This window comes from Emys orbicularis, chromosome 15 (assembly GCF_028017835.1).
Source record: "Emys orbicularis isolate rEmyOrb1 chromosome 15, rEmyOrb1.hap1, whole genome shotgun sequence".
In the NCBI taxonomy this organism is placed as follows: Eukaryota; Metazoa; Chordata; order Testudines; family Emydidae; genus Emys; species Emys orbicularis.
Genome location: NC_088697.1, coordinates 10,275,974 through 10,301,264, shown reverse-complemented (window position 1 = coordinate 10,301,264; position 25,291 = coordinate 10,275,974). Strand labels below are relative to the sequence as shown.

General features: G+C 53.1%; 2 pseudogenes; one reads left to right on the top strand and one right to left on the bottom strand.

The window, feature by feature from the left end:
• The window catches only part of LOC135889358 (zinc finger protein 850-like), a 473,854-nt pseudogene that overhangs the window by 292,538 nt on the left and 156,025 nt on the right, over window positions 1-25,291 (top strand).
• Window positions 5,577-25,291, bottom strand: part of LOC135889460 (zinc finger protein 850-like) — a 101,328-nt pseudogene continuing 81,613 nt past the window's right edge.

Sequence of the window (25,291 nt, the reverse complement as noted above, 5' to 3'; positions counted from 1 at the left end):
ACATTTCCCAGGGGTGTGAAAAATCCACTCCACGGAGAGAAGTAGTTAATATGACCTGAGCCCTAGTGTAGACAGTGTTAGGTTGTCAGAAGAATACATCCAGTGTTTGAAGTGTAGACATAGCCTTAGACAGATTGATCCCCTATGGGAAGCAAGTCATGACATCAATTCCAATTTTGACCCATCTCCCTGTATGTGAGAAAGCTGCTAGTATGGAGGGCTGAGCCAGCTGTCCTATCGCCTGGTTCCTCAACTGTAGCTACAGCTCTTAGTACCCATGAATGCAGAGACTGAGAGAAATAGAAAGTTCCAACCATTGTCATTTTAGTATCTTATTGTTCCTCTCTGTCTTAATGGATTCTAGCAGCTTCTTAATTGGCTCCAGGTGTCCTAATTAGCCTGCTTGCCTTAATTTGTTCCAGCAACTTCCTGATTGTTCTGGAACTGCCCCTGTTACCTTACCCAGGGAAAAGGGACCTGCTTAATCTGGGGCTAATGTCTCTGCCATCAATCACTCTCCTGTAGCCCTCTGGCCCGACCCTGTCACAGTACGTAATCCACCCTCCCCGGAGGTGGTAGCTTGGTCAATGGGAGAATGCTTCCTCTGGCCTAGCACGGTCTCCACCGGGGATTAGATCAGCTTAACTCTGCCCCTCGGGGGTGGATTTTTCACATCCCTGAGTGACGTAGTTAGGCCAACTTCATTTTCTAGACCAGGCGTCGTTCAAGTGTTTATCTGTGGTGTCGGGGGATGCCGCAGGATTTAGCCACACACTGAGGGCATAGGCTCCACGTGCAGACGTAGAGCGTTGTGAGTTAAACCCGCCTTCGGAGAGCGCAGTAGGGAAAGTCTGTCCACACTGACGGCTGCCAGCGCACTGGTGTGGCCACATTTGCGGCACTTGCAGCGGCATTGGGAGTAGTGCATTGTGGTAGCTATCCCAGCATGCAAGTGGCTGCAACATGCTTTTCAAATGGGGGTGGGAGAGGGTGACCGGATGTCCCGATTTTATAGGGACAGTCCTGATTTTTGGGCTCTTTTTCTTAGATAGGCTCCTATTACCCCCCTCCCCCACCCCCTGTCCTGATTTTTCACATTTGCGGTCTGGTCACCCTAGGGTGGGGAGGGGTGGAGCGTGACAGGGAGTGTGTTGTGTGTATGTGGGGGGAGACAGAGTGGGTTTTGGGGGGGCTGAGAGCATGTCAGCATGCTGTCTTGTAAGTTCAGACAGGCACAGACACACACACACACCCCTGCCCCCGTCTCTCTCTCTCACACACAGCAATGGTTTGCTTTGATATCTGCCATCCTGCAGCGATGCCAAAACAATGACAAGAGTGGCCACTTGACTGCAGGGGATTATGGGACGTTTCCGGAGACCGATCAGAGCGCAGTAATGCAACACCTCGTCCGCACTGACGCCCGGGCGTCTCACTCCGAGGCGTACCAAGCGTTATGCTTCTCGCCGAGGTGGAGAAATATTTCGGCGTTGAAATATTCAAACAGCTCCATGGGGATGGATCTGCCTAGATGAAGTTTTGGAGTTGGGGATTCTGACTAAATGGATAGACGCCGCTTCAGGGCCCTGTTTTAGGATTTATAAGGTTTTAGTATCTGTGGTATGAATGGGAAGACTGGATTGAATTGATGACTAGAATCCAATTCCATATCATTATGGACACATTCATTTACTGAGTTGGCCTTAACTTCATACGTCAGCCGATAGTTCATTTAGTGGCGTTTTAGCTGTTCAGCCTTCATGATGTGGGTTCTTGGTTTTATTTGTCTCTTCGTTTAATGAAATGTCTCCAGTCAGTTTTTTCTCACGCAGCACAGGTTAGAGCCATAGAGGATGTGGACGGAGATCAGATGGTCCAGGTCAGAGCTTAACCATCTCCCTTTGGTCCGGGTCGGCCTTAGGGAAAATGGCACCCTGGGCGAACTTGCATTTTGGTGCCCCTGTGGGTGTGGGCCCCCCCATTTTCCCCCATGGGCTCCCCACCATCCCTTCCCCCATAATCTCTGCACTGTGCCCCCTTTGCTCCTACCCCCTGCATCCCCCTCCTGCACCCATGTGGGGAACCTGACCTGGATGCACAAAGCAGCTGGCGTTGCTGCTCGCTCCCCCACTGGATGCTGCTCCTCCACCCCACGCAGCCCTGGGGGGCTGGGAACGGGGAGCAAGGAGCGACGTCAGGGCTTCCTGCACCCAGGTCACTTTCCCTGTGGGCTGCGTAAGGGGAGGGCAGGAGAGCAGCAGCTCCTGGTGCCTCAGCACAGCCCAGGTGGGGAAGTGACCTGGATGCAGGGAGCCCTGGTGTGTGTGTTGGGGGGACTGTGTGTGTGTGTGTTGAAGGGAGGATGTGAAGGTATGTGTGTGTGTGTGTTGAGGGGAGGGTGTGAAGGAGGGTGCGTGTGTGTTGAAGGGAGTGTGTGTAGGAGTGTGTGTGTGTGTGTTGAAGGGAGGGTGTGTGTGTGTGTGTGTTGAAGGGACCTCATGAAGGGGTGTGTGTGTGTGAGGGGAGGATGTGAAGGAGTGTGTGTGTGTGTTGAAGGGGAGTGTGTGTGTGTGTTGAAGGGAGCGTGTGAAGGAGTGTGTGTGTGTTGAGGGGAGGATATGAAGGAGTGTGTGTGTGTTGAGGGGAGGGTGGGATGGGGAGTGTGTGTGTGTGTGTGTGTGTTGGGGGGACTGTGTGAAGGAGTGTGTGTGTGTGTTGAGGGGAGGATATGAAGGAGTGTGTGTGTGTTGATGGGTGTGTGTGAAGGGGAGTGTGTGTGTGTGTGTGTGTGTGTGTGTTGAGGGGAGTGTGTGAAGGAGTGTCTGTGTGCCTGAGTGAGTGAGTGAGCGCACTGTCTCTTTAAGAAAGCTCTCCAGGTCAGGACTCTGAACTAGGCTGGGTCAGACACAAGCAGCTGCCGGCAGCTCCGGCCCCAGAGCCGCAGCCCCACACACAGATTCCCCCTGTCCCGTCACCCCAGCTCAGTGGAAACCAGGTACCCAGGTGCAGGGGGGAGGGGGACACCCCACCATCAGCTCCCCTCCCTCCCTGAGAAGTCAGGAGGACGCTTCCAGTCCAGAGTGGCCAGGGGCAACTCCAGGGACGAACAGAGGAGGGGCCCCCCTGCTCCGGAGCACTCACCCGGCTCCCACGTCCGGTCGTCCAACAGCCCCCTGCAGCTCGGGTCTCTCCCTCCGCCTCCCGTGCCGCCTCCGTCAGCTCAGCTGGGAATCCAGACCCTGCGCACGGCACCCCCTGGAGTGGGGGCCCCTATAACCCACCCCAAGGCTCACAAGGCAGCAGCTGCGGGGGAAGCTCCAGCCGGACCGTGGGTATCTCAGAGCATTGAGGAGAAAGAAGGAGATGGGAGCCACCAGTCTCTATGACAGACTCATTGAGTCCATTTGGCTGTTAACGGAGCAGTGGCGGCTTCAGGTCCCCCTCCCCCCCCCCCCGTTGAGATTTTCAGGAATGAGATTTGTGGGGATTTCAATGACAAGAAGAAAATCTCCCCTGTTCCTGCCTAGCCACGTTGGTCTCCTTTTCCCTTTGTGTGCCTCCCGCCTCAGCCTCTCTTCTTTGCTGGTGGGAAGATGCAGAAGCAAGACCCCGTCTGTCCGAGACACAGGGTCTGTACCCAACAGCATGGGGGGATGAAAGTGTGGGCTGTAGGTCACTCTTAAAAATTGATAATGGGTGTGTGTGTGTGTGTTTGTTAGGGGAGATCAAAGGAGAACTGACAGTGGGGCTATCAGATTCCCCCCACAGATTCGTAGGACTCCCTCCAGCCCACTTTCTTCACCCATCTCTTGGAGGAACAAGTAGCAATTGCCTTTGGGAAGATTCCGCTTTTAATAACTCAGGTGTGTTGGGATTTTTCTCTAAGACCTTTTCCACTCGGTTCCCAAGAAATTAGCTCAAATCCAGACTTGTCACGGAGGGGTTTTTTGACTATTATTTTTAATTTTTACGGGCACACAGCAATGCGGCGCTGAGGTGGTCAGGCTATTTTTCAACACCAATTCCATTTTATACACATTTGCAACACCTACAAACGGTCGATTCATTCACAACCCCTCTTCTATTTCCTCCACCGCTGTCTGATAAAGGGCAGCATTTCCCTTCTCATGGGATTATCTAGGAGATATTTGCTGTAGGGCCTGCGTTACAAAGCCTTTGGGAACCAAATACAGGGGCATTTTGCCTAGTTCCACGTCACTTACTGTGAAACTCTCTCCTCAGATCATCGGAGACAATATTGTCAAGTGAAATTCCAGAGCAGGGCATATCTGATGATTTCAGAATCAGGACAAGAGATTCTCCCATCACATTCTCCTCTGATCCATTCGAACCTACTTCACTCAGCCCTGTCTCAATATTGAGTTATGTTATTTACAAAATCTTTAGCATCCTCATAATGGGGGGAAAAACAGCCACCTTGCTAGAAGTGGCTTTGCCAATAGATGGAAACGGATTTTAAACTCCAAATGATCACAGTGTTTAGAATCCATTTGAACTCCCCTCCCAGGTCTTCCACACTTTCATCTCCAGCCATAGTGATTCTGATTTAGGATTAAACAAGTCAAAGCGTCATCTCCAAGCACAGTGAGAGCACTGCATCACATGACACTCTGAGAGGTGGAGGGACAGAATGTGAAGAAGATAAACTCTGCCTGGCTCAGAGAGAAGGTAACAGTTCTGCGGTGATGGGGAAGGAGGGAATCTCTGAGTCACCCCGTCTCCTTCCAGTGTCACAGAAGCTGAAATGACACTTTTCCCCCCTGCTTCTCTTCATTTAAAATTCATTTAAATATAATGAAAAAAAGTTCCCAAAATAACTGCTCTTCAGCACAACCCAGAGCAACGCGAGAACAACTGGGAATGATACAAGCTGCATCATTGGTGACTGTAACGGTAACTTTGCAATAGGAGGAAGGGTATAAATACGATGCTCCCAGTTTTGTGGAAAGAGGGACACACTCCCATTACTCATGGGACAATGGAGGTGATAGACAGGACGATCAGGTCCACGCCATAACAAGGCAAACCGCAAAAGGCAAAAATGGGCAACTCACCTGGACAGACTGAGGGATAACGGTGCTGCAAATACTTCAAGCAGCCTTAATGGTTACCACATGGGAACTAGCAAAACCATTACTAAGGTTAAATTTTTGTCATGGGTATTTTTAGTAAGTCACAGACAGGACACGGGCAATAAACAAAAATGCAGAGAAACCTGTGACCTGTCCTTGTCTTTCACTGAAAATACCCTGGCGGGGGGGAATAACAATTGGAGCCCCGTGGGGGGGATGACTGTTAGCTGCAGTTCTTGCTCTCGTGGCTGACTGAGCCCGGCCACTACTCTGGCCCTGTGGGTTGCTCTGGCCTTATGGGCTTACCACTGGCACCGGGATGGTGATGGTTCCTGCTCTGGCCCCGGGGAGGGGGGGGGGGGCACTGCTTCAGTGTTGGGGGTGGGCAGCTGCTGAAACGGAGGTCCATTCAAAACACAGAATCCATGACCTCTGTGACAGAATTGGATACATAACCATTAAAAAAACAACGTGTTGGTCGCTCTAGAGGTTTGTATGGTGTTTAGCTCCCTTGCAAACTTTCTGATGTTTAAGAAGGGCTGAGCGATCAGTCAAGCTTTTCCCACGGTCACAGCATTTGGAGGGTGTCTCTGCTGTGTGGATTCTCTGATGTGTAGAAAGTTGTGAGCTCTGAGTGAAGCTTTTCCCACACTCACAACACTGGTAGGGCCTCTCCCCTTTGTGGATTCTCCGATGTGCAATGAGGTTTGAGCTCTGAGTAAAGCATTTCCTGCACTCACTGCATTCATAGGGTTTCTCACCTGTGTGGATCCTCTGATGCGTAATAAGAGCTGAGTTGTCAGTGAAGCCTTTCCCGCACTCACAGCATTCATAGGGCTTTTCCTTTGTGTGAATTCTCTGATGCGCAATAAGGTTTGAGCTCCGCGTGAAGCTTTTCCCGCACTCCCCGCATTCGTAGGGTTTCTCGTCTGCGTGGATTCTCTGGTGTGCAATGAGGTTTGAGTTCTGAGTGAAGGTTTTCCCGCACTCGCCGCATTCATAGGGTCTCTCGCCCGTGTGGATTCTCTGATGCGTGGTGAGGTCTGAGCTCCGAGTGAAGCTTTTCCCACATTCGCGGCATACGTAGGGTCTCTCTCCCGTGTGGATTCTCTGGTGTTGAAGAAAGGCTGAGCTGTCACTGAAGTTTGTCCCGCACTCGCAGCATTCATAGGGTCTCTCTCCCGTGTGGATTCTATGATGTGTAATAAGCGCTGAGCAGACAGTGAAGCTTTTCCCGCACTCGCAGCATTCATAGGGCTTCTCCCCTGTGTGGATTCTCTGATGTGTGATAAGGGCTGAGCTGGCCGTGAAGCTTTTCCCGCACTCACAGCACTGATAGGGCTTCTCCCCGGTGTGGATTCTCTGATGCGTAGTAAGTTCTGAGCTGTGAGTGAATCTTTTCCCGCACTCGCCGCATTCGTAGGGTTTCTCCCCTGTGTGGAGTCTCTGGTGCACAAGAAGATTTGAGTTGTGAGTGAATCTTTTCCCGCACTCGCTGCATTCGTAGGGTTTCTCCCCTGTGTGGATCCTCTGATGTCTAATGAGGTTTGAGTTCTGAGTGAAGGTTTTCCCGCACTCGCTGCATTCATAAGGTTTCTCACCTGTGTGAATTCTCTGATGTTTAATAAGGGCTGAGCAGCAACTAAAGGTTTTCCCGCACTCAGTGCATGTATTTTTTCTCTTTCCCCTGAGGATTTCCTGCTGGGCTGTGGTTTCCTTGAGGTCCTTCTGAGTTCCCTGACAGTAAATTAATGTACCCAATTTCTCCCCTGGCTGGTTTCCCTGCTCTCTCTCTGGTCTGTGCTGAATCTCACAGGATTTTCCCTGCTCGTGACTCCTGGACACATTCCTTTCCGATCTTTGCAATAATGCTCCGTGTTTATCCACTCGCTCAGCATCTTCCTGCTGAGACTTCTGCTCCTTAGTTTCACGTAGCATCACGTCACCTGCCATGATAGAGACAGAAACCTCAAACAGGGATGGAAAAGGGAAGAGCAAACCAAAAAAAGTGCTGGAGAGAGGTCAAATAAATATCAGGAACTGAACTCCCCTCAAACTCTTCCCCCAAATGGGAGAGAGGAGGTGATTAATTCAGCCTTCACATCCCATCCAAATTCTCAGTGGGAAGGGAGGAAGCTAATGCCAGGTGTCAGCTATAATCTGTAGGAAGCTATGTGCTATCTCTGCACTGAGGATACCACATCTGCTGGGGACAATCCTGAACTAAGAGAGCTCCCAAGGTCTTTGTAGGGGATCCCAGATGTTTATTTCAGCCACTTACAGATTCTGAGTTGGTTTAATGTGTCTTTGTCTGTGCAGGCAGCTCTCAGGATCTCTCTTTCCTCTGAACCCTGGAGGTCTGTGACCGATGGTTCTTCCCCCTGTTCCAGCTGGGAGATCACATCAGGTTTGGAAACTGGAAACCCTGCTCAGATGAAAGGAAAAAAATGAGATTGGGGAAATTCATAAGACTTTGTCATAAAAAATTGTCTATTAATTTAACTCCAGTCCTTTGTAAATCAATAAAATCCCAGGGCCAGCTCTCCAGGTCCTCAAAGATGGAGAACACTGATGATGAGGGACTGAACTACCCACATATCTGCTGAGAACTCACACAGATAGACACATATATTCACTATTTTACAAAATTATATTTAGTACAAAGTATGCCTTTTTGAGGTTTCATTTAAAATTCATAATCCACTGAACATTATTGTCCTGTTATAATATGTGTAGCAACACTATGTATGTAAAGTTATGAGATTTTAATGTATGATATTCCCGAAAATATGTTACAATTCTGGGGAACACCCACAGACCTGTTCCTCAGAGAGCAAGGCTATCGCTTGGTTAAATGGCCATTCTCTGGTAGTGGGGAGGTGTGAACAAGAAATTTACTTTCCATTACCAGGGCTGCTTGAAGTTCACATCCACAACAGACAGCTAGTCATCATGACAGCTAAAAAGTGAAGATGTTTCCAGTACAAAGTGATGAACAAATTTGAGACTCTCCCCCCCCCCCTTTTTTCTTTGCTCACAAAATCAACAACTCCTGAAGAACTGAGCTTGTGGGGATGGTGAGTCCTGGCTGATCGGAAACCCAGCCTGTCACAAGATATGGTGAGAGAAAGACATTTGCTTTGAATCCGTTTTAGCTTGTTAAGTTACAAGTTGCTGTGATGGGTTGGATCACAGAAACCCCTTGGGAGCTGCCAACTGATGTGCCAAGACTACTTCTGCCCCTGCTTTCCCTGCCAGCTCGGGACTCCAGCACCCTGTCTTGCTGAGCCAGACACGCCCGTCTGCTCCAACACAGACCCAGAGTCTGAACCATGTGCCCCAAAGCTGCAGACTTAACTGAAAACAGCTCACAGAAGTGTTCTTGTCTTTAACACTCAGATGCCCAACTCCCAATGGGGTCTAAACCCCAAATAAATCTGTTTTACCCTGTATAAAGCTTATACAGTGTAAACTCATAAATTGTTCGCCCTCTATAACACTGATAGAGAGATATGCACAGCTGTTTGCCCCCCCCCCCCGGTATTAATACATACTCTGGGTAAATGAATAAGTAAAAAGCGATTTTATTAAATACCGAAAGTAGGATGTAAGTGGTTCCAAGTAATAGCAGGCAGAACGAAGTGAATTACCAAGCAAAATAAAATAAAACACACAAGTCTAAGCTTAGTACAGTAATAAAACTGTATACAGATAAAATCTCATCCTCAGAGATGTTTCAATAAATTTCTTTCACAGACTGGACACCTTCCTAGTCTGGGCACAATCCTTTCCCCTGGTACAGCCCTTGTTCCAGCTCAGGTGGTAGCTAGGGGATTTCTCATGATGGCTCCTCTCTCCCCCTTTGTTCTGTTCTCACCGTAGAGCAGTGTAAAAGTCACCCCAGCTTGGGGAACTGAGGGGAAACAGCTGTTCAACAGTCCAGATTGCACTGTGGTTAATGTCACAGACACTCAATTTCAAAGAGTCTCCTAAAAACACAGAGAAGATAAATCCATGTCCCAGAAATCGAAGTCTCCAGACAGAGGGCAAGTCTCCCTGGCACTGCTTCTTGCTGACAGAGAGGTCCAGAGACAATGAGAGAGTCCTGGGGAAGCTGGGAACAGTAAGCATGGGCTGGTGGGGTTCGGTGGAGAAAGGGAACAGGAAGGGCAGGGATATTACTGAATGCAGGATCTCAGCAGTACTAGATGTCAGGAAAGCACATACTGCAGCATTAGGGAATCTAGTGAGTCCAGTGTAATGGGATGGAGTAGGAAAATCTCTGGGTGTGGAGAATGCTGGGAAATTAGCCGCTATAATTCAGGAGCAACAGGCTCTGATTCATCTGGACAAGCAGAATGTGAAAAATTAGAATCAGGCCAGGTGACTTCGGGAATGATGGACCCCAAGATCGAAGGAGCCTGCAGAGAAGAGAGATTGTGGCTACTGCAGATGGGGCTGGGGGAACGAGACTCTCCATGTCTTGAAAAGTTTCTTTACCAACCCAGGCCATGTTCACGTTCTTGGTTGCAATCAGACCAGTGAGTTGTATCATCTGTAATGCTGAGTGACTTTCAATGTTCTGCTGCTGGAGCTCCTCTGTCTGGATGCTCCCAGCCAGCATTCAAGGGTGCACTGAGTGTCTGAGTGATAAGTCACCCTGGATCAGCAGCTCTGAATCCAGCAGCCTGCTTCTTACACCCCAGGCACATTCTGGCATCCACCTTGGATGCCCTGGCAAGAGATAGAAACACTCCCAAACCTGACCGCCAAGGAGGAAGGATGCTTGGTGGATGCCCCAGCCCAGAAGCCATTACAACCCTTGTCTGCGGGAGCCAAATATCTCAAGAGCCAAACCATAGACCTGTTGCCTATAGCTGTCCAGCTGGAGTCAGTCCCAGGGAGTTACCTGCGCTGAGGAGCCCGGAGGATTGAAGCTCCAGGAAGCATGGGAGGAAGTGGCCGAGGGAGGTGGAGTGAGTGGTATCTCCCACCTGTGTAAGATCAGCATGTTGCAGCTGGATTCCCCGCTGACCCAGTGGCAGGCCACTCCACCACTGTTAGGGCCCTCGGCTGGGACCCGGCTGGGTCGGGTGGGCCCGGATCCCCCTACCCTACCTGCCACCCCCACTTTGGCGGCAGCCCCCAGATCTGGCCACAAGGCCATGCAGCCTTGCACTCGAGAGCTGCTGTACTGACTCTGGCCACTAGGCCATGCAGTCCTGCACTGGAGGGCGGCCATATTGTCTCAGGCCATTACACCACGCAGGGACAGCCACGGCCCCTAACATTGCTACAGAGCTGGTGAAGATTTTCGCTCTGGTCGGGATATCCAAGGAAATCTTGACCTATCAAGGCACGAATGTGTCCTCCAAATTAATAGCGGTGTTGCGCCGCCTCCTGAATATTTGAACTCTCAGGACGTTAGTATATCACCCTCAAACAGATGGCTTAATTGAGCGTTTTAACGGCACTCTGAAGTCAATGCCGTGCAAATTTGTAGAGGACAATCCCCGTCATTGGGACTCACTCCTGTCCGCCCTACTCTTCGCCATATGGGAGGTTCCCCAAGCCTCAACTGGGTTCTCCTCTTTTGAGCTCCTCTGTGGGAGGCAACCTCGAGCTCCTGAGAGAAGACTGGAAGACGCAAGAGACATGGGTCCTAGGGACCGCCCAATATGTGTTACGACTCCGAGAGCAACTCTGGGCCTTGGGAGCCCTCACACAGGAAACCCTGATACACCCAGGAACAACAACGCAACAAAGGAATGAAGGTACACAGCTTCGAGCCAGGGGACTGGGGCTTAGTCTTGTTGCCCTCTACCGAATCAACACTCTTGGTCAAATGGCAGGGCCCCTTTGAGATGTCCCGCCAGGTTGGGCCAGAAGACTACAAGATTAGGTTGCCAGGGCGAAGGAAAGAGGTGTGTACATATCATGTGAACTTATTGAAACCCTGGAAGACCAAGGAGGCCTTATTCATTGCCCCTCTCCCGTGCCCCCGGAAGCTGAACTGGGGCCTAGAGTGGGAGAACCCCTTGGACCAAACCCAGCAGTACTGGGAAAAGGCCTTAGCTCCATTCAACGAGAGCAGTTACAATACCTCCTGCAGGACTTCCTGGATGTCTTGTCAACCCGTCCCGGATGGACCAACATCATGAGCCACACACTGCAACACCCCTCCCACCTCCCAGGCAGAGAGTGAGGGAGACCATCAGCCTCTTCCCCAGAAGACATGGACTGCCGTCCGCCAGGAACTGGAGGCAAGGCTCGAGATGGGGGTGGTCAAAGAATTGTGAAGCGAATGGCGGAGCCCAAACGTCTTGGTCCTGAAACCGGACAGGGTCATCCGATTTTGCATAGATTTCTGAAAGATCAAAGCCATCATAGAATCATAGAATCTCAGGGTTGGAAGGGACCTCAGAAGGTCATCTAGTCCAACCCCCTGCTCAAAGCAGGACCAATCCCTGGTTCGAAAGGATGTGGACAAATTGGCAAGAGTCCAGCGGATGGCAATGAAAATGATTCGGGGGCTGGGGCACATGACTTATGAGGAGAGGCTGAGGGTACTGGGCTTATTTAGTCTGCAGAAGAGAAGAGTGAGGGGGGATTCGATAGCAGCCTTCAACTACCTGAAGGGGGTTCCAAAGAGGATGGAGCTCAGCTGTTCTCAGTGGTGGCAGATGACAGAACAAGGAGCAATGGTCTCAAGTTGCAGTGTGGGAGGTCTAGGTTGGATATTAGGAAACACTATGTCACTAGGAGGGTGGTGAAGCACTGGAATGGGTTACCTGGGGTGTGTGTGGAATCTCCTTCCTTAGAGGTTTTTTAAGGCCCGGCTTGACAAAGCCCTGGCTGGGATGATTTAGTTGGGGTTGGTCCTGCTTTGAGCAGGGAGTTGGACTAGATACCTCCTGAGGTCCCTTCCAACCCTAATCTTCTATGATTCTTTGAGTGTATCTATCGCTTCCCTGTTGAGAATATTTTAAAGTGCTGTAAAATCCACAGGCACTCTCTAACACGGTCTACTCTTTAAAGTTTTGCCAGTATAGCTCTGTTGCTCAGAGCTGTACAAAATCACACTCACTACCCCATCCAACAGAACGACGTTGGCAAAAGATTCAATATAGAGACAGTTAAGGTGGCAAAAAGTCCATTGCAAAACATAAAGGAAACTAAATACCCAGAAACTAGTTTACTGCAGGGTTAAGGTTGCCCAGTGCTGCCTCCTGCCTTTGACCATATGGACGGTGCTAAACTTAAACCTCTGAAAACCAGAAAATGAACAGTAAATGTACACACCATCCCTGCATTGCCACCTTAACTCTGCCCCCATCCTTGCAGCTGGTAAGAGCCACAGGGAATGGTTCTCTAAGGGTGGTGCAAAGATTAACAAACTATCCCAGCTTGGAAGCTTCTTTTCTTTATGCGGGACCCAAACCCGAGTTTTACTGTAAGAAAGAGAAGATATTTGACATTGTGCTAAACTGCTCCTGTGCTCTGTTCCCACAGTGCTGTGTAGCGGGGGAGGGGACAGTGTTAGTATGGGTGTTGCTGGGGTGATGCTGAAACAGGGCAGAGTACAAGTTGCATTGTGAGGGAGACGTGAACCTTATTTCGCCATTTCCCCTTCCAAGAACCGAGGGGACGGGAATCCTTACCCAGTGAGGTCACATGCTCATAGTTCTCCTGCATGACGGCTCTGTAGAGAGCTCTCTGAGCAGGGTCCAGCAGAGCCCCCTCTCTTCCCTGGTGAAATACACAGCCACCTCCTCGAAGGTCACCGGCCCCTGAAAGAGCAAGAGTCCAACACTCAGTACCTGCTGCCCCACTATTTGTGGGGGAGAGGAGTCCATCAAATGGAAGCTCTGGATGGCTCGCAGTCTACAAAGCTCCACCCCCACCCCGCTCAGAGCATCCAGGAACCACCAGGGTGAGGGGACAGAGAGAGCCCTTTGTCTCTCCCAGCAGATCTATCACACAGCTACTAGCCACAGACTGATACAGGAGGTGGAGCCCCTAGCAGGGTGCAGGGAGAGCTCCGGGGAAGGAAGCCCAACACGCTCCTTGTTGTGAGGAGTTGGATATAAGAAGAGAGACATGTCCCCTACACCTCATGTGTGGGTGCCCCCTTCATCTCTCATAGTAGCCAGTGGTTAGTTGGGTCAGGCTCCAGAACTATGAGTCTGGTCCGTTTTCCCAGCCCCATCTAGGTGGGTTGTTTCCTGTTCTACAAATTAGAGCATTTCCACCTCCGAACCTCATGGGTCTGTTCCTAGAACCTAACCCACATATTAAACAGATGCCAGCAGCTTTACCACCCCCTGTCCTCCTCCCTTTCTCCACCCTGTGCATTTCCTGCCCCGCTCCAACCTCCAAACCAGATCACAGCGGAGGCTGCAGCGTCTGACCCAGGAAGCTGAACCCCCATATCCTGAGCAGAGGGGGACAGAATGTTTGAGCCGCCTTCCCTCCTTTAGCAACAACCAGAACTCTGTGGGGAGAGCAGCTAATGAAACCACCTCACCACAGGGACTGGTGCTGATCTCATTTGCCCAACTGTTCATCTGGAGTCACTCCTTGTCTTTTCTTGCAGTGACTCCGGATTAACACTGCTCTCAATGACACCAGAAGCACAGTTCAGAAAGGATGAGGCCAGAATCCTCTTCAGCAGATCACTGTGTGGAATCCTAACCCCTTTCCCACCTCCCTCCCCCCCAGATCTAGGACAAGGACTCAGGAAGAATTTTCCCTACAGAACCGGAAGTTCCTCCAGTTTTCCAGAGGGAAGAGAAGCAAAAATCTGCTGGTGGTTTCACCTCTCAGTGTCTGATAAGTGGATAGAAAGTTACCACCACCCCCTGCCGGCCATTCACACAGGCAAAGGGAGCCCAGGGGGGTGCATCTTTAATAGGAGAATGGAGGGCCAAAATATTGAAGACATGTAAATAATGGCCACCATGGATCCACCCCAGAGGTGGCTGCATCTTAGCACTGTGGGAAGTGACCCCTGATAAAGACCATTTGTCATGGGGTTTGGGATACTTCTGGACCCACGCTGCACTCAGAGTGACCTCCTCATCCCGTGCCAGCTGGAGAAAAGAAAAGGGTCCAGCCAACCCTCCTGTTACCAGCTGGGAACCACTGATCCCCCAAACAGGGGGAGGCCTCTGGCTTTAATGTCTATTGAATATGTAGCTAGTCTCTTTCATCGGCAAACATTTTAACAGGGCAAAACTAGTAACAGAGAACTAGAGAGAAAGTGGGGCAAATGTTTAGGGTATTTTATATCAATCTTTGAGATCTGCAGAGAAAATGTGTCACAAACTACACAATTGATAACACAAGAGAAAAACACCAAGATCTGAGGGGATTTTATATTGCTATTAACCAACTAGTGGAAAAGGGGGACTGTTGGACTGGATTTTATATGACTGTCCAATACATAAACAGAAAGTGATGGCTCCCCCCCCCACCATTCACACGGGCCACAGGGAGCCCTGGGGGGGACCACTTTGAAGGGGGCTGGGGAGGGGGAGCTGGAAGGTCCCTGGATGAGGGAAGGGGGCAGCAGTGGGGGATGGGCAGGTGGCTGGGGGCGACCGTGTTGGCAGTTCGGGGGATTGTGTAACGGGGTCTGGGCAGTCCCCATGGGGGACACGTGCTCCCCCCTTCTCTGCCCTGGCAGAGAACAGCACCCCCACCCCAGAGGCAGCCGGGTCTCAGGGCTCCCCCAAACAGCCCCCCCTGACCCCGACCCCTTTGGGGGAACGACTCAGGGCAACAATTTCCCACGGGGCCCAGGACAAATCGCTGCAGGTACAATGGGTGGGGAACCCCCCAAATCAGCGGAGATTTTAAATGGACATTTGAGGATTATGGAGAGAACAAGGGGGAATCGGGGGAGAGGAGAGAGCTGATGATTGGAGGGGAAAGGGGGGAATCTCCCCGGATTTTAAACCCAGCTGTGAGATACTGAGAGAGAAAAGGGGCAGAACTAGAGAGAATTTGTATCAGGGGGTGAGAGGCAAGTGGCACAAACAGGGACCGGATCCAATTAACTCCCCTCCTCCCCCCTTTCCTGGCTGCACAGAGACAGTTCCACCCCCAACCTGCCCCACGGACCTTCCCCTCCTGACACCCCCCCAGCAAAGGGGGACCCCCCCACCGGGCTCTGTCCCCACCTGGATGCCAGCTGCGCCCCTCCGAGCTCCGGGCTTTGTTCTCCCGGCTCCTGCCTCCTTCCTCCCGGCACCCACCGCTCCCAGCTGCTCCAGCCTCTTCCTGTGTCTGCAAACCCCACCCGGGCTGCAGCGCTCAGACCCGGCCCGAACCGCGATCGCTGGCCCGGAGCCGGTCCGCAGCCCGGGGAGCTGGGGCCAAAACATCTCCCAGCGCCTCACCAGGAGCTGCTGGTCAGAGGAAGGGGAGGGACCGGGCTGTTTGCAAGTCCTGGGCTGGGCGCCAGGACGCCTGGGTTCTCTCCCCGGCTTGGGGAGGGGAGTGGGGGCTGGTGGGTTAGAGCAGGGGGGGCTGGGAGCCAGGACTCCTGGGTTCTCTCTCGGGCTCTGGGAGGGGAGTGGGGGCTGAGGGTTAGAGCAGGGGGGGCTGGGAGCCAGGGCTCCTGGGTTCTCTCTCCGGCTCTGGGAGGGGAGTGGGGGCTGGTGGGTTAGAGCAGGGGGGGCTGGGAGCCAGGACTCCTGGGTTCTCTCTCCGGCTCTGGGAGGGGAGTGGGGGCTGAGGGTTAGAGCAGGTGGGGACAGGGAGCCAGGACGCCTGGGTTCTCTCCCCGGCTTGGGGAGGGGAGTGGGGGCTGGTGGGTTAGAGCAGGGGGGGCTGGGAGCCAGGGCTCCTGGGTTCTCTCTCCGGCTCTGGGAGGGGAGTGGGGGCTGGTGGGTTAGAGCAGGGGGGGCTGGGAGCCAGGACTCCTGGGTTCTCTCTCCGGCTCTGGGAGGGGAGTGGGGGCTGAGGGTTAGAGCAGGTGGGGACAGGGAGCCAGGGCTCCTGGGTTCTCTCTCCGGCTCTGGGAGGGGAGTGAGGGTGGTGGGTTAGAGCAGGGGGGGCTGGGAGCCAGGACTCCTGGGTTCTCTCTCCTGCTCTGGGAGGGGAGTGAGGGTGGTGGGTTAGAGCAGGTGGGGACAGGGAGCCAGGACTCCTGGGTTCTCTCCCCGGCTTGGGGAGGGGAGTGGGGGCTGGTGGGTTAGAGCAGGGGGGGCTGGGAGCCAGGACTCCTGGGTTCTCTCTCCTGCTCTGGGAGGGGAGTGAGGGTGGTGGGTTAGAGCTGGGGGGGCTGGGAGCCAGGACGCCTGGGTTCTCTCCCTGGCTCTGGGAGGAGACTGGGGGCTGATGGGTTAGAGCAGGGGGGCTGGGAGCCAGGACTCCTGGGTTCTCTCTCCGGCTCTGGGAGGGGAGTGGGTTAGAGCAGGGGGGGGGGCTGGGAGCCAGGACGCCTGGGTTCTCTCCCCGGCTCTGGGAGGGGAGTGGGGGCTGGTGGGTTAGAGCAGGGGGGGCTGGGAGCCAGGACTCCTGGGTTCTCTCTCGGGCTCTGGGAGGGGAGTGGGGGCTGAGGGTTAGAGCAGGGGGGGCTGGGAGCCAGGGCTCCTGGGTTCTCTCTCCGGCTCTGGGAGGGGAGTGGGGGCTGGTGGGTTAGAGCAGGGGGGGCTGGGAGCCAGGACTCCTGGGTTCTCTCTCCGGCTCTGGGAGGGGAGTGGGGGCTGAGGGTTAGAGCAGGTGGGGACAGGGAGCCAGGACGCCTGGGTTCTCTCCCCGGCTTGGGGAGGGGAGTGGGGGCTGGTGGGTTAGAGCAGGGGGGGCTGGGAGCCAGGACTCCTGGGTTCTCTCTCCGGCTCTGGGAGGGGAGTGGGGGCTGGTGGGTTAGAGCAGGGGGGGCTGGGAGCCAGGACTCCTGGGTTCTCTCTCCGGCTCTGGGAGGGGAGTGGGGGCTGAGGGTTAGAGCAGGTGGGGACAGGGAGCCAGGGCTCCTGGGTTCTCTCTCCGGCTCTGGGAGGGGAGTGAGGGTGGTGGGTTAGAGCAGGGGGGGCTGGGAGCCAGGACTCCTGGGTTCTCTCTCCTGCTCTGGGAGGGGAGTGAGGGTGGTGGGTTAGAGCAGGTGGGGACAGGGAGCCAGGACTCCTGGGTTCTCTCCCCGGCTTGGGGAGGGGAGTGGGGGCTGGTGGGTTAGAGCAGGGGGGGCTGGGAGCCAGGACTCCTGGGTTCTCTCTCCTGCTCTGGGAGGGGAGTGAGGGTGGTGGGTTAGAGCTGGGGGGGCTGGGAGCCAGGACGCCTGGGTTCTCTCCCTGGCTCTGGGAGGAGACTGGGGGCTGATGGGTTAGAGCAGGGGGGCTGGGAGCCAGGACTCCTGGGTTCTCTCTCCGGCTCTGGGAGGGGAGTGGGTTAGAGCAGGGGGGGGGCTGGGAGCCAGGACGCCTGGGTTCTCTCCCCGGCTCTGGGAGGGGAGTGGGGCTGGGAGCCAGGACTCCTGGGTTCTCTCCCTGGCTGCCTATCAGGGAGGGTGCCTAGCTGGCATTGTCTCTCTCATCCCCTTTAATCTTGCTAACAAATCTGGAGCACGGGTCCCATGCGGAGGGGAGGCTAGGAGGACCGATGATGCCCTGGGCCTTTTTCGAGGTCTGATCGCCCCCTGCTCTCATTTGAAGTGGGGAGGAGATGGGACTGCCCTGTGCCTGCTGCAAGGACAGGAAAGGAACAGGAGGGACCTAGAGGCCATCCCTGGGCATCAAGCCAGGCCAGGCCTCAGCTGACTCCTGGGTTCTCTCCCAGCTCTGGGGCGACAGTGGGGTCTAGTGGTTAGAGGAGGGGGGTGGGGGGAATGTGAGCCAGGATGTCTGGGTTCTAATCCTTGGTGTCTCACTCTGGGGGATGTTTGCCCCTCTGTGCCTCAGTTTCCCCTGAGTAACCTGAAGCTGATTACTGCTTCTCATGGGGTTATGGGAAAAGCTGGGAAACAGGGGGAGGGGCATCCTCCCATCTCCTCCACCATGGTTCTTCCTGATCCCTATTGTGGCGAGGTGGCTGAGCCCTGCCACAGGCTGGGTGTCCCTGATCCGACTGGAGGCCAGCGTGTGCTCGCGGGGTCCTGTGGCAGGGAGTTCCCCAGGCTCGTGGTACCACAGGTCCAGATCGGTGCAGCCAATCCAGAGTCCCCCTCCTCACCCTGTGTGGGTGGAGAGACCCTCCTGCCTGACATCAGAGGCCGGGGTACGGCCCAGAGGCCCCAATGGCCAGGTGGGTGGGTGACACAAGGGTGGTGATTGGCTGTGGCCAGGGGATACCAGCCGCCCTCGGAGCTGGGAGTCCAGCACCAGCTGATTAGTGAGGAGTGTGGCAGGAAGCAGCCCCCACTCATGGACCCCCCCCAGACACTCCCAGGACCCCTCCCCTGACACCTCCCTAGCCAGAGACCCCCTGTAACCCTCACTGCCTGCCACGGGCCAGCCCCGAGGCCCCTCCCCAGAAACTCCCCCCAAGAACTCCCCACCAGTCAGGGATCCCCACGGACGCCTGCCAGCCTGGGACCCCCCCAGGAACCCCACCATCCCACCTGCCTGGTAACCTCCCACCAGACCTTCACTGCCTGTCCGGGACCTCCAAAGGGACAGTCCCTCAGTGCCTGCCTGAGGCTCCACTCCTGCCCCCCAGTGGGACCCCACACCTCCCCCGCCTAGGATCCCCTGACCCAGCACCTGGGACCATCCTCCTCCGTGCTCTGGGCATGGCAGGGATCCTGGAGCCAGAGGGGGCAAAAGCCCAGACAGCCCCCCAGCCCCCACTGGCCGGATACTGTAAAAACCCAGCAGCAAAAACAGGGGCCAGTGAAATAACTTAGATCATTTTTTCACATCTTTACTACACTGAGCTGAATAGCCTGCCTCTATTTGACTTGGGGGGCTTGGCTCCCCCCAGTCCTCTCAGCAGTCTCAATTCCCTAACCCTGGGAGGGGTTTAGGATAGTGGGAACGGGCCACTCCACGGTTCGCCTTGGGGCAACAGAGCTGATCCACATGGCCTGCACCCCACACTGCAGAGGACGGGGAAACTCCCCAAGTTCCTGCCAATCTGACTTGGGGGAAAATTCCTTCCCCGCCCCACCTATGGTGATCAATTAGACTCTGAGCATGTAAGCAAAGACCAGGCAGTCAAGCACCACAGATACTGTAAATATTTCTACAGCCAGTGCCACCGCTTGGCTGACGAGGGCAATACAGTTCAGCGTTCCATGACACCCATCCTTCCTAACTGAACTAATCGTTTTCCGTGGGGTACCGGGCCAGTATATTAGATCTACTGCACTTCCCTGAGTTTAAAAAGTCAGTTCTTTCCTCAAAGAAGGAAATCGAGGTTGGTCCTGGGGCCGGTTTTGTTCCACATCTTCATTAATGATCTGGAGAATGGGATGGACTGCATCCTCAGCAAGTTCGCGGACGACACGAAGCTGGGGGAAGAGGTAGATACGCTGGAGGGTAGGGATGGGGTCCAGAGTGACCTAGACAAATTGGAGGATTGGGCCAAAAGAAATCGGATGAGGTTGAATAAGGACACGTGAAGAGTCCTGCACTTAGGACGGAAGAATCCCATGCACCGCTACAGGCTGGGGACCGACTGTCTAAGCAGCAGTTCTGCAGAAAAGGACCTGGGGGTTACAGGGGACGAGAAGCTGGATATGAGTCAGCTGTGTGCCCTCGTTGCCAAGAAGGTTAACGGCATATTGGGCTGCATTAGTAGGAGCATTGCCAGCAGATGGAGGGAAGTGATTATTCCCCTCTATGTGGCACTGGTGAGGCCACATCTGGAGTATTGCGTCCAGTTTTGGGCCCCCCACTACAGAAAGGATGTGGAAAAATTGGAGAGTCCAGTGGAGGGCAAAGAAAATGATTCGGGAGCTGGGGCACATGACTTACGAGGAGAGGCTGAGGGAACTGGGCTTATTTAGTCTGCAGAAGAGAAGAGTGAGGGCGGATTTGATAGCAGCCTTCAACTACCTGAAAGGGGGTTCCAAAGAGGATGGAGCTCGGCTGTTCTCAGTGGTGGCAAATGACAGAACAAGGAGTAATGGTCTCAAGTTGCAGTGAGGGAGGTCTAGGTTGGATATTAGGAAACGCTGTTTCACTAGGAGGGTGGTGAAGCACTGGAATGGGTTACCTAGGGAGGTAGTGGAATCTCCATCCTTAGAGGTTTATAAGGCCCAGCTTGACAAAGCCCTGGCTGGGATTATTTAGTTGGTGTTGGTCCTGCTTTGAGCAGGGGATTGGACTAGATGATCTCCTGAGGTCTCTTCCAATCCATATCTTTTATGATTCTATGAATTCAGGAAGAAGGCTGTGATGGTTTTTAAAAAAAACCTGCTTTAGGAGTAAAGTGAATATCTATCAAACAAATGGAAGAAAGGGGAATCTGATAGTAATGAATATATATCAGAAGTCAGGAATTGTAGAAAATTGATAAGGGAAGCCAAGGGGCACAAGGAGAACTCTATGGACAGGAGAGTTAAGAACAATAAGGAGGTTTTTAAAAAAAAATATTAGGAACAGAATCTAGACAATAGTTTTGGTCCATTGGTAGCTGGAAATGGTAGACCTATTAATAATAATGCAGAAAACACAGAAGTGTTCAATAATTTTCTGTTTTGTATTTGGGGGAGAAAAACAGATGATGCAGGCTCATCGTGTGGTGCTGGTAACACTCTTTCCATTCCATTAATCTCTCTGGAGGCTGTTAAACAGACGCTACTAAAGTTAGACATTTTAAAATCAGCAAGTTCAGATAACTTACCTCCACGAGTTTTAAAAGAGCTGGCTGAGGAGCTCACTGGGCCATTAATGTTGACTTTCAATAAGTCTTGGCACACTGGGAAAGTTTCAGAAGACTGGAAGAAAGCTAATGTGCCAATTTCTAAACGGGTAAATAGGATGACTTGGGTATAGACCTGTCAGCCTGACATCGATCCCGGGCAAGATAATGGAGCGGCTGATATGGGAATCAATTCATAAAGAACTAAAGGAGGTCAATGTAATTAATGCCAATCAACATGGGTTTATGGGAAATAGATCCCGTCAATCTAGCTTGGTATATTTTTTGAGGCGATGATAAGTTTAGTTGATAAAGGTAATAGCATTGACGTAATAGACTTCTGTAAAGTGTTTGACTTGGTAGCACACATTTTGATTACAAAATGAGTGATAGAAAATGAAAATGGCCAGTGTGAAATGGATTAAAACCTGGCTAAAGGAACGGTCTGAAAATGTAACTGTAAATAGGGACGAAGGGTGTTTCCAGTGGGGTCCTGCAAGGACTGGTTCTTGGCTCAAGGCTATTTAGTATTTTTATCAATGACCTGGAAGAAAACATAAAATCATCACTGAGAAAGTTTGCGGATGACACAAAAATGGCGGGAGTGGAGACCAGTGGAGACTGCAATCTGGATTGCTTGATAAACTGGGTACAAGCAAACAATATGCATATTAATACCTCAAATGTAACTAGGAACAAGGCATGTCAGCGATACTTATAGGATGGGGGGGCTCTCTCCTGGGAAGCAGTGACTCTGAAAAAGATCTGGGGCCCAAATTCAGGAAGGACGTGGCCAGGGCCGGCTCTAACTTTTTTGCTGCCCCAAGCAGCAAAAAAAAAGCGCTGCCCCCCGAACCCCCCCCCGCCGGAGCCCGCCCCCCCCGCCGAGCGCCGCCGGAACCCCCCCCGAGCGCCGCGCCCCGCGCCGCCCCCCCCCGCCGCCGGAGCCCGCCCCCCCGAGTGCCGCGCCCCACGCCGCCCCCCCGCCGAGCGCCGCCGGAACCCCCCCCCCCAGCGCCGAGCCCCGCGCCGCCCCCCCCGCCGAGCGCCGCGCCGCCGGAGCCCGCCCCCGCTGAGCGCCGCTGGAAACCCCCCCCAGCGCCGCGCCCGCGCCGCCCCCCCGCTGAGCGCCACCGGAGCCCACCCCCCCCCCGCCGAGCGCCGCGCCGCTGGAGCCCGCCCCACCCCGCTGAGCGCCGCGCCGCCGGAGCGCCCCCCCCGCGGAATGCCGCGCCACGCCGCGCTCCCCCCGCCGCCCCTTACCAGGTGCCGCCCCAAGCATGTGCTTGGTTGCCTGGTGCCTGGAGCCGGCCCTGGACGTGGCTACGTTGGAGGGGAGTCAGAGACGAGCCGTGATGAAAGGATTCAAAAACCTACCTTAGCGTGAGAGGCTTCAGGAGTTCAATCTATTTAGCTTACCGAAGAAAAGGTTAAGGGGTGAGCTGATCACAATCTAGAAGTACCTACATCAGGAGTGGGCAATAATTTTCACAGGGGGGCCACTCCACGAATGTTAGTATGTTGTCACGGGCTGCACATTTCTACTATATTAATGGAGGGGGTGCGGGGTCTGGAAGGGAGTTTGGTGCAGGAGGGGGCTGGGGCAGGGGATTGGGGTGCAGGAGGGGGTGCAGGGTCTGGGAGGGAGCTCTGGCTGGTGCAAAGTGTTGGGGTGCAGGAGAGGGTGAGGGGTGTGGCCTCTGTGAGGGAGTTTGGTGCAGAAGGGGGCTCCGGGCTGGGGCAGGGGATTGGGGTGCAGGAGGGGGTGCAGGGTCTGGGAGGGAGTTTGGTGCAGGAGGGGGCTCTAGGCAGGGGATTGGGGTGCAGGCTGCCTGCCCACACCTCCAAGCACCACCCCCACAGTTCCCATTGGCTAGTTTCCAGCCAATGGGAGCTGTGAGGACGGTGCTGGGGGCGAGGGCAGTACACAGAGCCACCTCCCCGCCCGGGGCCCGCAGAGACTGCCAGCAGCAGCCACCTGCTTCCGGAAGCAGTGGGGGGCCATGGCAGGCAGGCAGCCTGCCTGAGCCCTGCTGCGCTGTGGGACTTTTAGTGGCCTGGACTCAGAGATCGCGAGGGGGCAGAGGAGGCCGGACCGAAACGTTAGATGGGCCAGATCCGGCCCACATTTTGCCCACCCCTGAGCTATGTGGAGAACAAATATGGAATACTGGTCTTTTCAGTCTAGCAGGTAAATGGCTGGAAGTTGAAGCCAGACAACTAGGTGCAAATTGCTTCAAGTGAGACTATTTAACCGCTGGAACAATTTCCCAGAAAGGGTCACGGTGGATGCTCCATCCCTGGCAATTTTGATATGAAGACTGGACGTGTTTCTTCTCTAGGAATGATTTTTGTGATACAGGGGGTCAGACTAGAGGATTACAAAGGTCCTATGATGGCGACAAGATTTGGAGGCGCCAAAAAGCGGTGCCCAAAAGTTTTTGGTTTTTTTACCCTATTGCTGGAAAACGAATGAATAAAGAAAAGAGAAACGTAGTTGAACTTGCATTTTAACTTGTCGTTCTTCTTTCGTACATTACAGCCATAGCCTATGTTGTCAGTAGCTACCGGTGTGGTGGTCTGCTCTTGTTCGATGATGATAACAGTCGGCTGCGTGCGTGTTCCCTCTGTGTGCTGCCCCAGTTCTGCGCAGATCGCTGACACAGCAGACCCCGAGAGAACCCCCAATGACCACACACTCTAGTAAGGTACGAAGGAACCCGAGCCAGGTTTATTGTCAAACGAAGCATGGTAATAGTTTTCCATAGACTCTACAAGACATACTACGAATTTGTGCCGTCTGGCAATGGATCGGCTCAGTCAGTGGTGGGACTTTCCACTGCCCCCTAGGCCAGACAAAGATGCACACTCCAGGACCTACTTTTATACAGTTACAGGACAGATTACTCATCCCTACTGACGTATTGAGATACAGCCTCTTGGCTCATTAGGGTGCTGTCTCCCCCTTTGATCATGTTGATTCAGACAAACAGATCTATCCATCATGCTGTACTTTTGACCCTGTCTTTAAGATACACCTGCCTGTTCCTTGTTATGTCTATGGAGTGTCCTTGTATCGGACTGTCCAGGTGCCATCTTGACACAAGTTCCTCTTATTAGCACTTATATGTTAAGCACCTGCTTCTAACAACCTTCTTCTCGCCAACTTCTGTGAGTGGGGCCTGCCTCTGGCTCACAGGCCAGCTTTTGCTTAGCAGTGCCTGGAAGTACTTTGGTTCAGGCTTCAGGCCTCAGACTGGGCCTCTGACACAAGAGCTTATGTTTCAGGGCCTCATCTTACTACAGCCTACATCAGCTCTGTGTTGCAGGCACAAGCGTACTGCTTCCCTACAGTACAAAGTGGCAATGACGTCATTTTTCTCGTCGTGCGCCGCCGTTAGCGGTTCTGACAGGCTGTTTATAATGGTAGTTTACTAGTTTTCGGAGGTTGTCGCCTGAGGCTAACTATTTTTGTTGAGTTGTTTCAGATCTAAGACTCTGGCAATTGCTGCTGCATCATTTCGCTAATACTTTGTGTCAATTGTGTGTGTATGTTAAGTATTTTGAGTGTATATGTTTATCATATCCTTGAGGGGGCCATTTAGGGATCTGGGGCAAAAATCTGTCTGGGGATTGGTCCTGCTTTGAGCAGGGGGTTGGACTAGATGACCCCCTGAGGTCCCTTCCAACCCTGATATTCTCTGATCATGTGCAAATATGCATATGTAGGTTGTTGAAATTTGTCATATTGATATTGTCAGTTGTTGTATGATGGAGTAACCACCATTCTAATTTTATAAATTTTATTAATAACAATAATTGGATATTCTAAAGGTAGAATAAAATGTAGTAGATTTTGATATGAAAGAATGAAGGAAGTATATGTGACTAAAAAGAGTGTATTTATTTTCATTAAATATATAGACTAAATAATGAAATTAATAAATTTTCAAGCCAAACGTGTATTAATTCTAATGAACAATGCCACATTATGCAGTATTCGGTTTTGAAAGTTTATAATAAGCAATGCTCCGGGGGGAGGGGAGGGGAGGAGGCGCAAGGTGGAAGTTTCGCCTAGGGCACAAAATATCCTTACACCGGCCCTGGCTGAGCAGGAAATTGGCAGGTTTAGGGTTGCCAATTTTGGGTTCATCACATGACATAATCTTTAATTAAAGATTGCTCTTTAATGCCTGGAGACTCCAGGACGATCTTGGAGGGTTGGCAAACCTATGGTTACCATATTTTAAGTGTCCAAAAAGAGGACACTCCATGGGGCCCTGGCCCCGCCCCAACTCTGCCCCTCCCCTGAACGCTTCGCCCCCCTGCTCCTCCCCCTCCCCTGCTTCCCGTGAACATTTGATTCGCGGGAAGCCTGAAGCAGGCAGGCA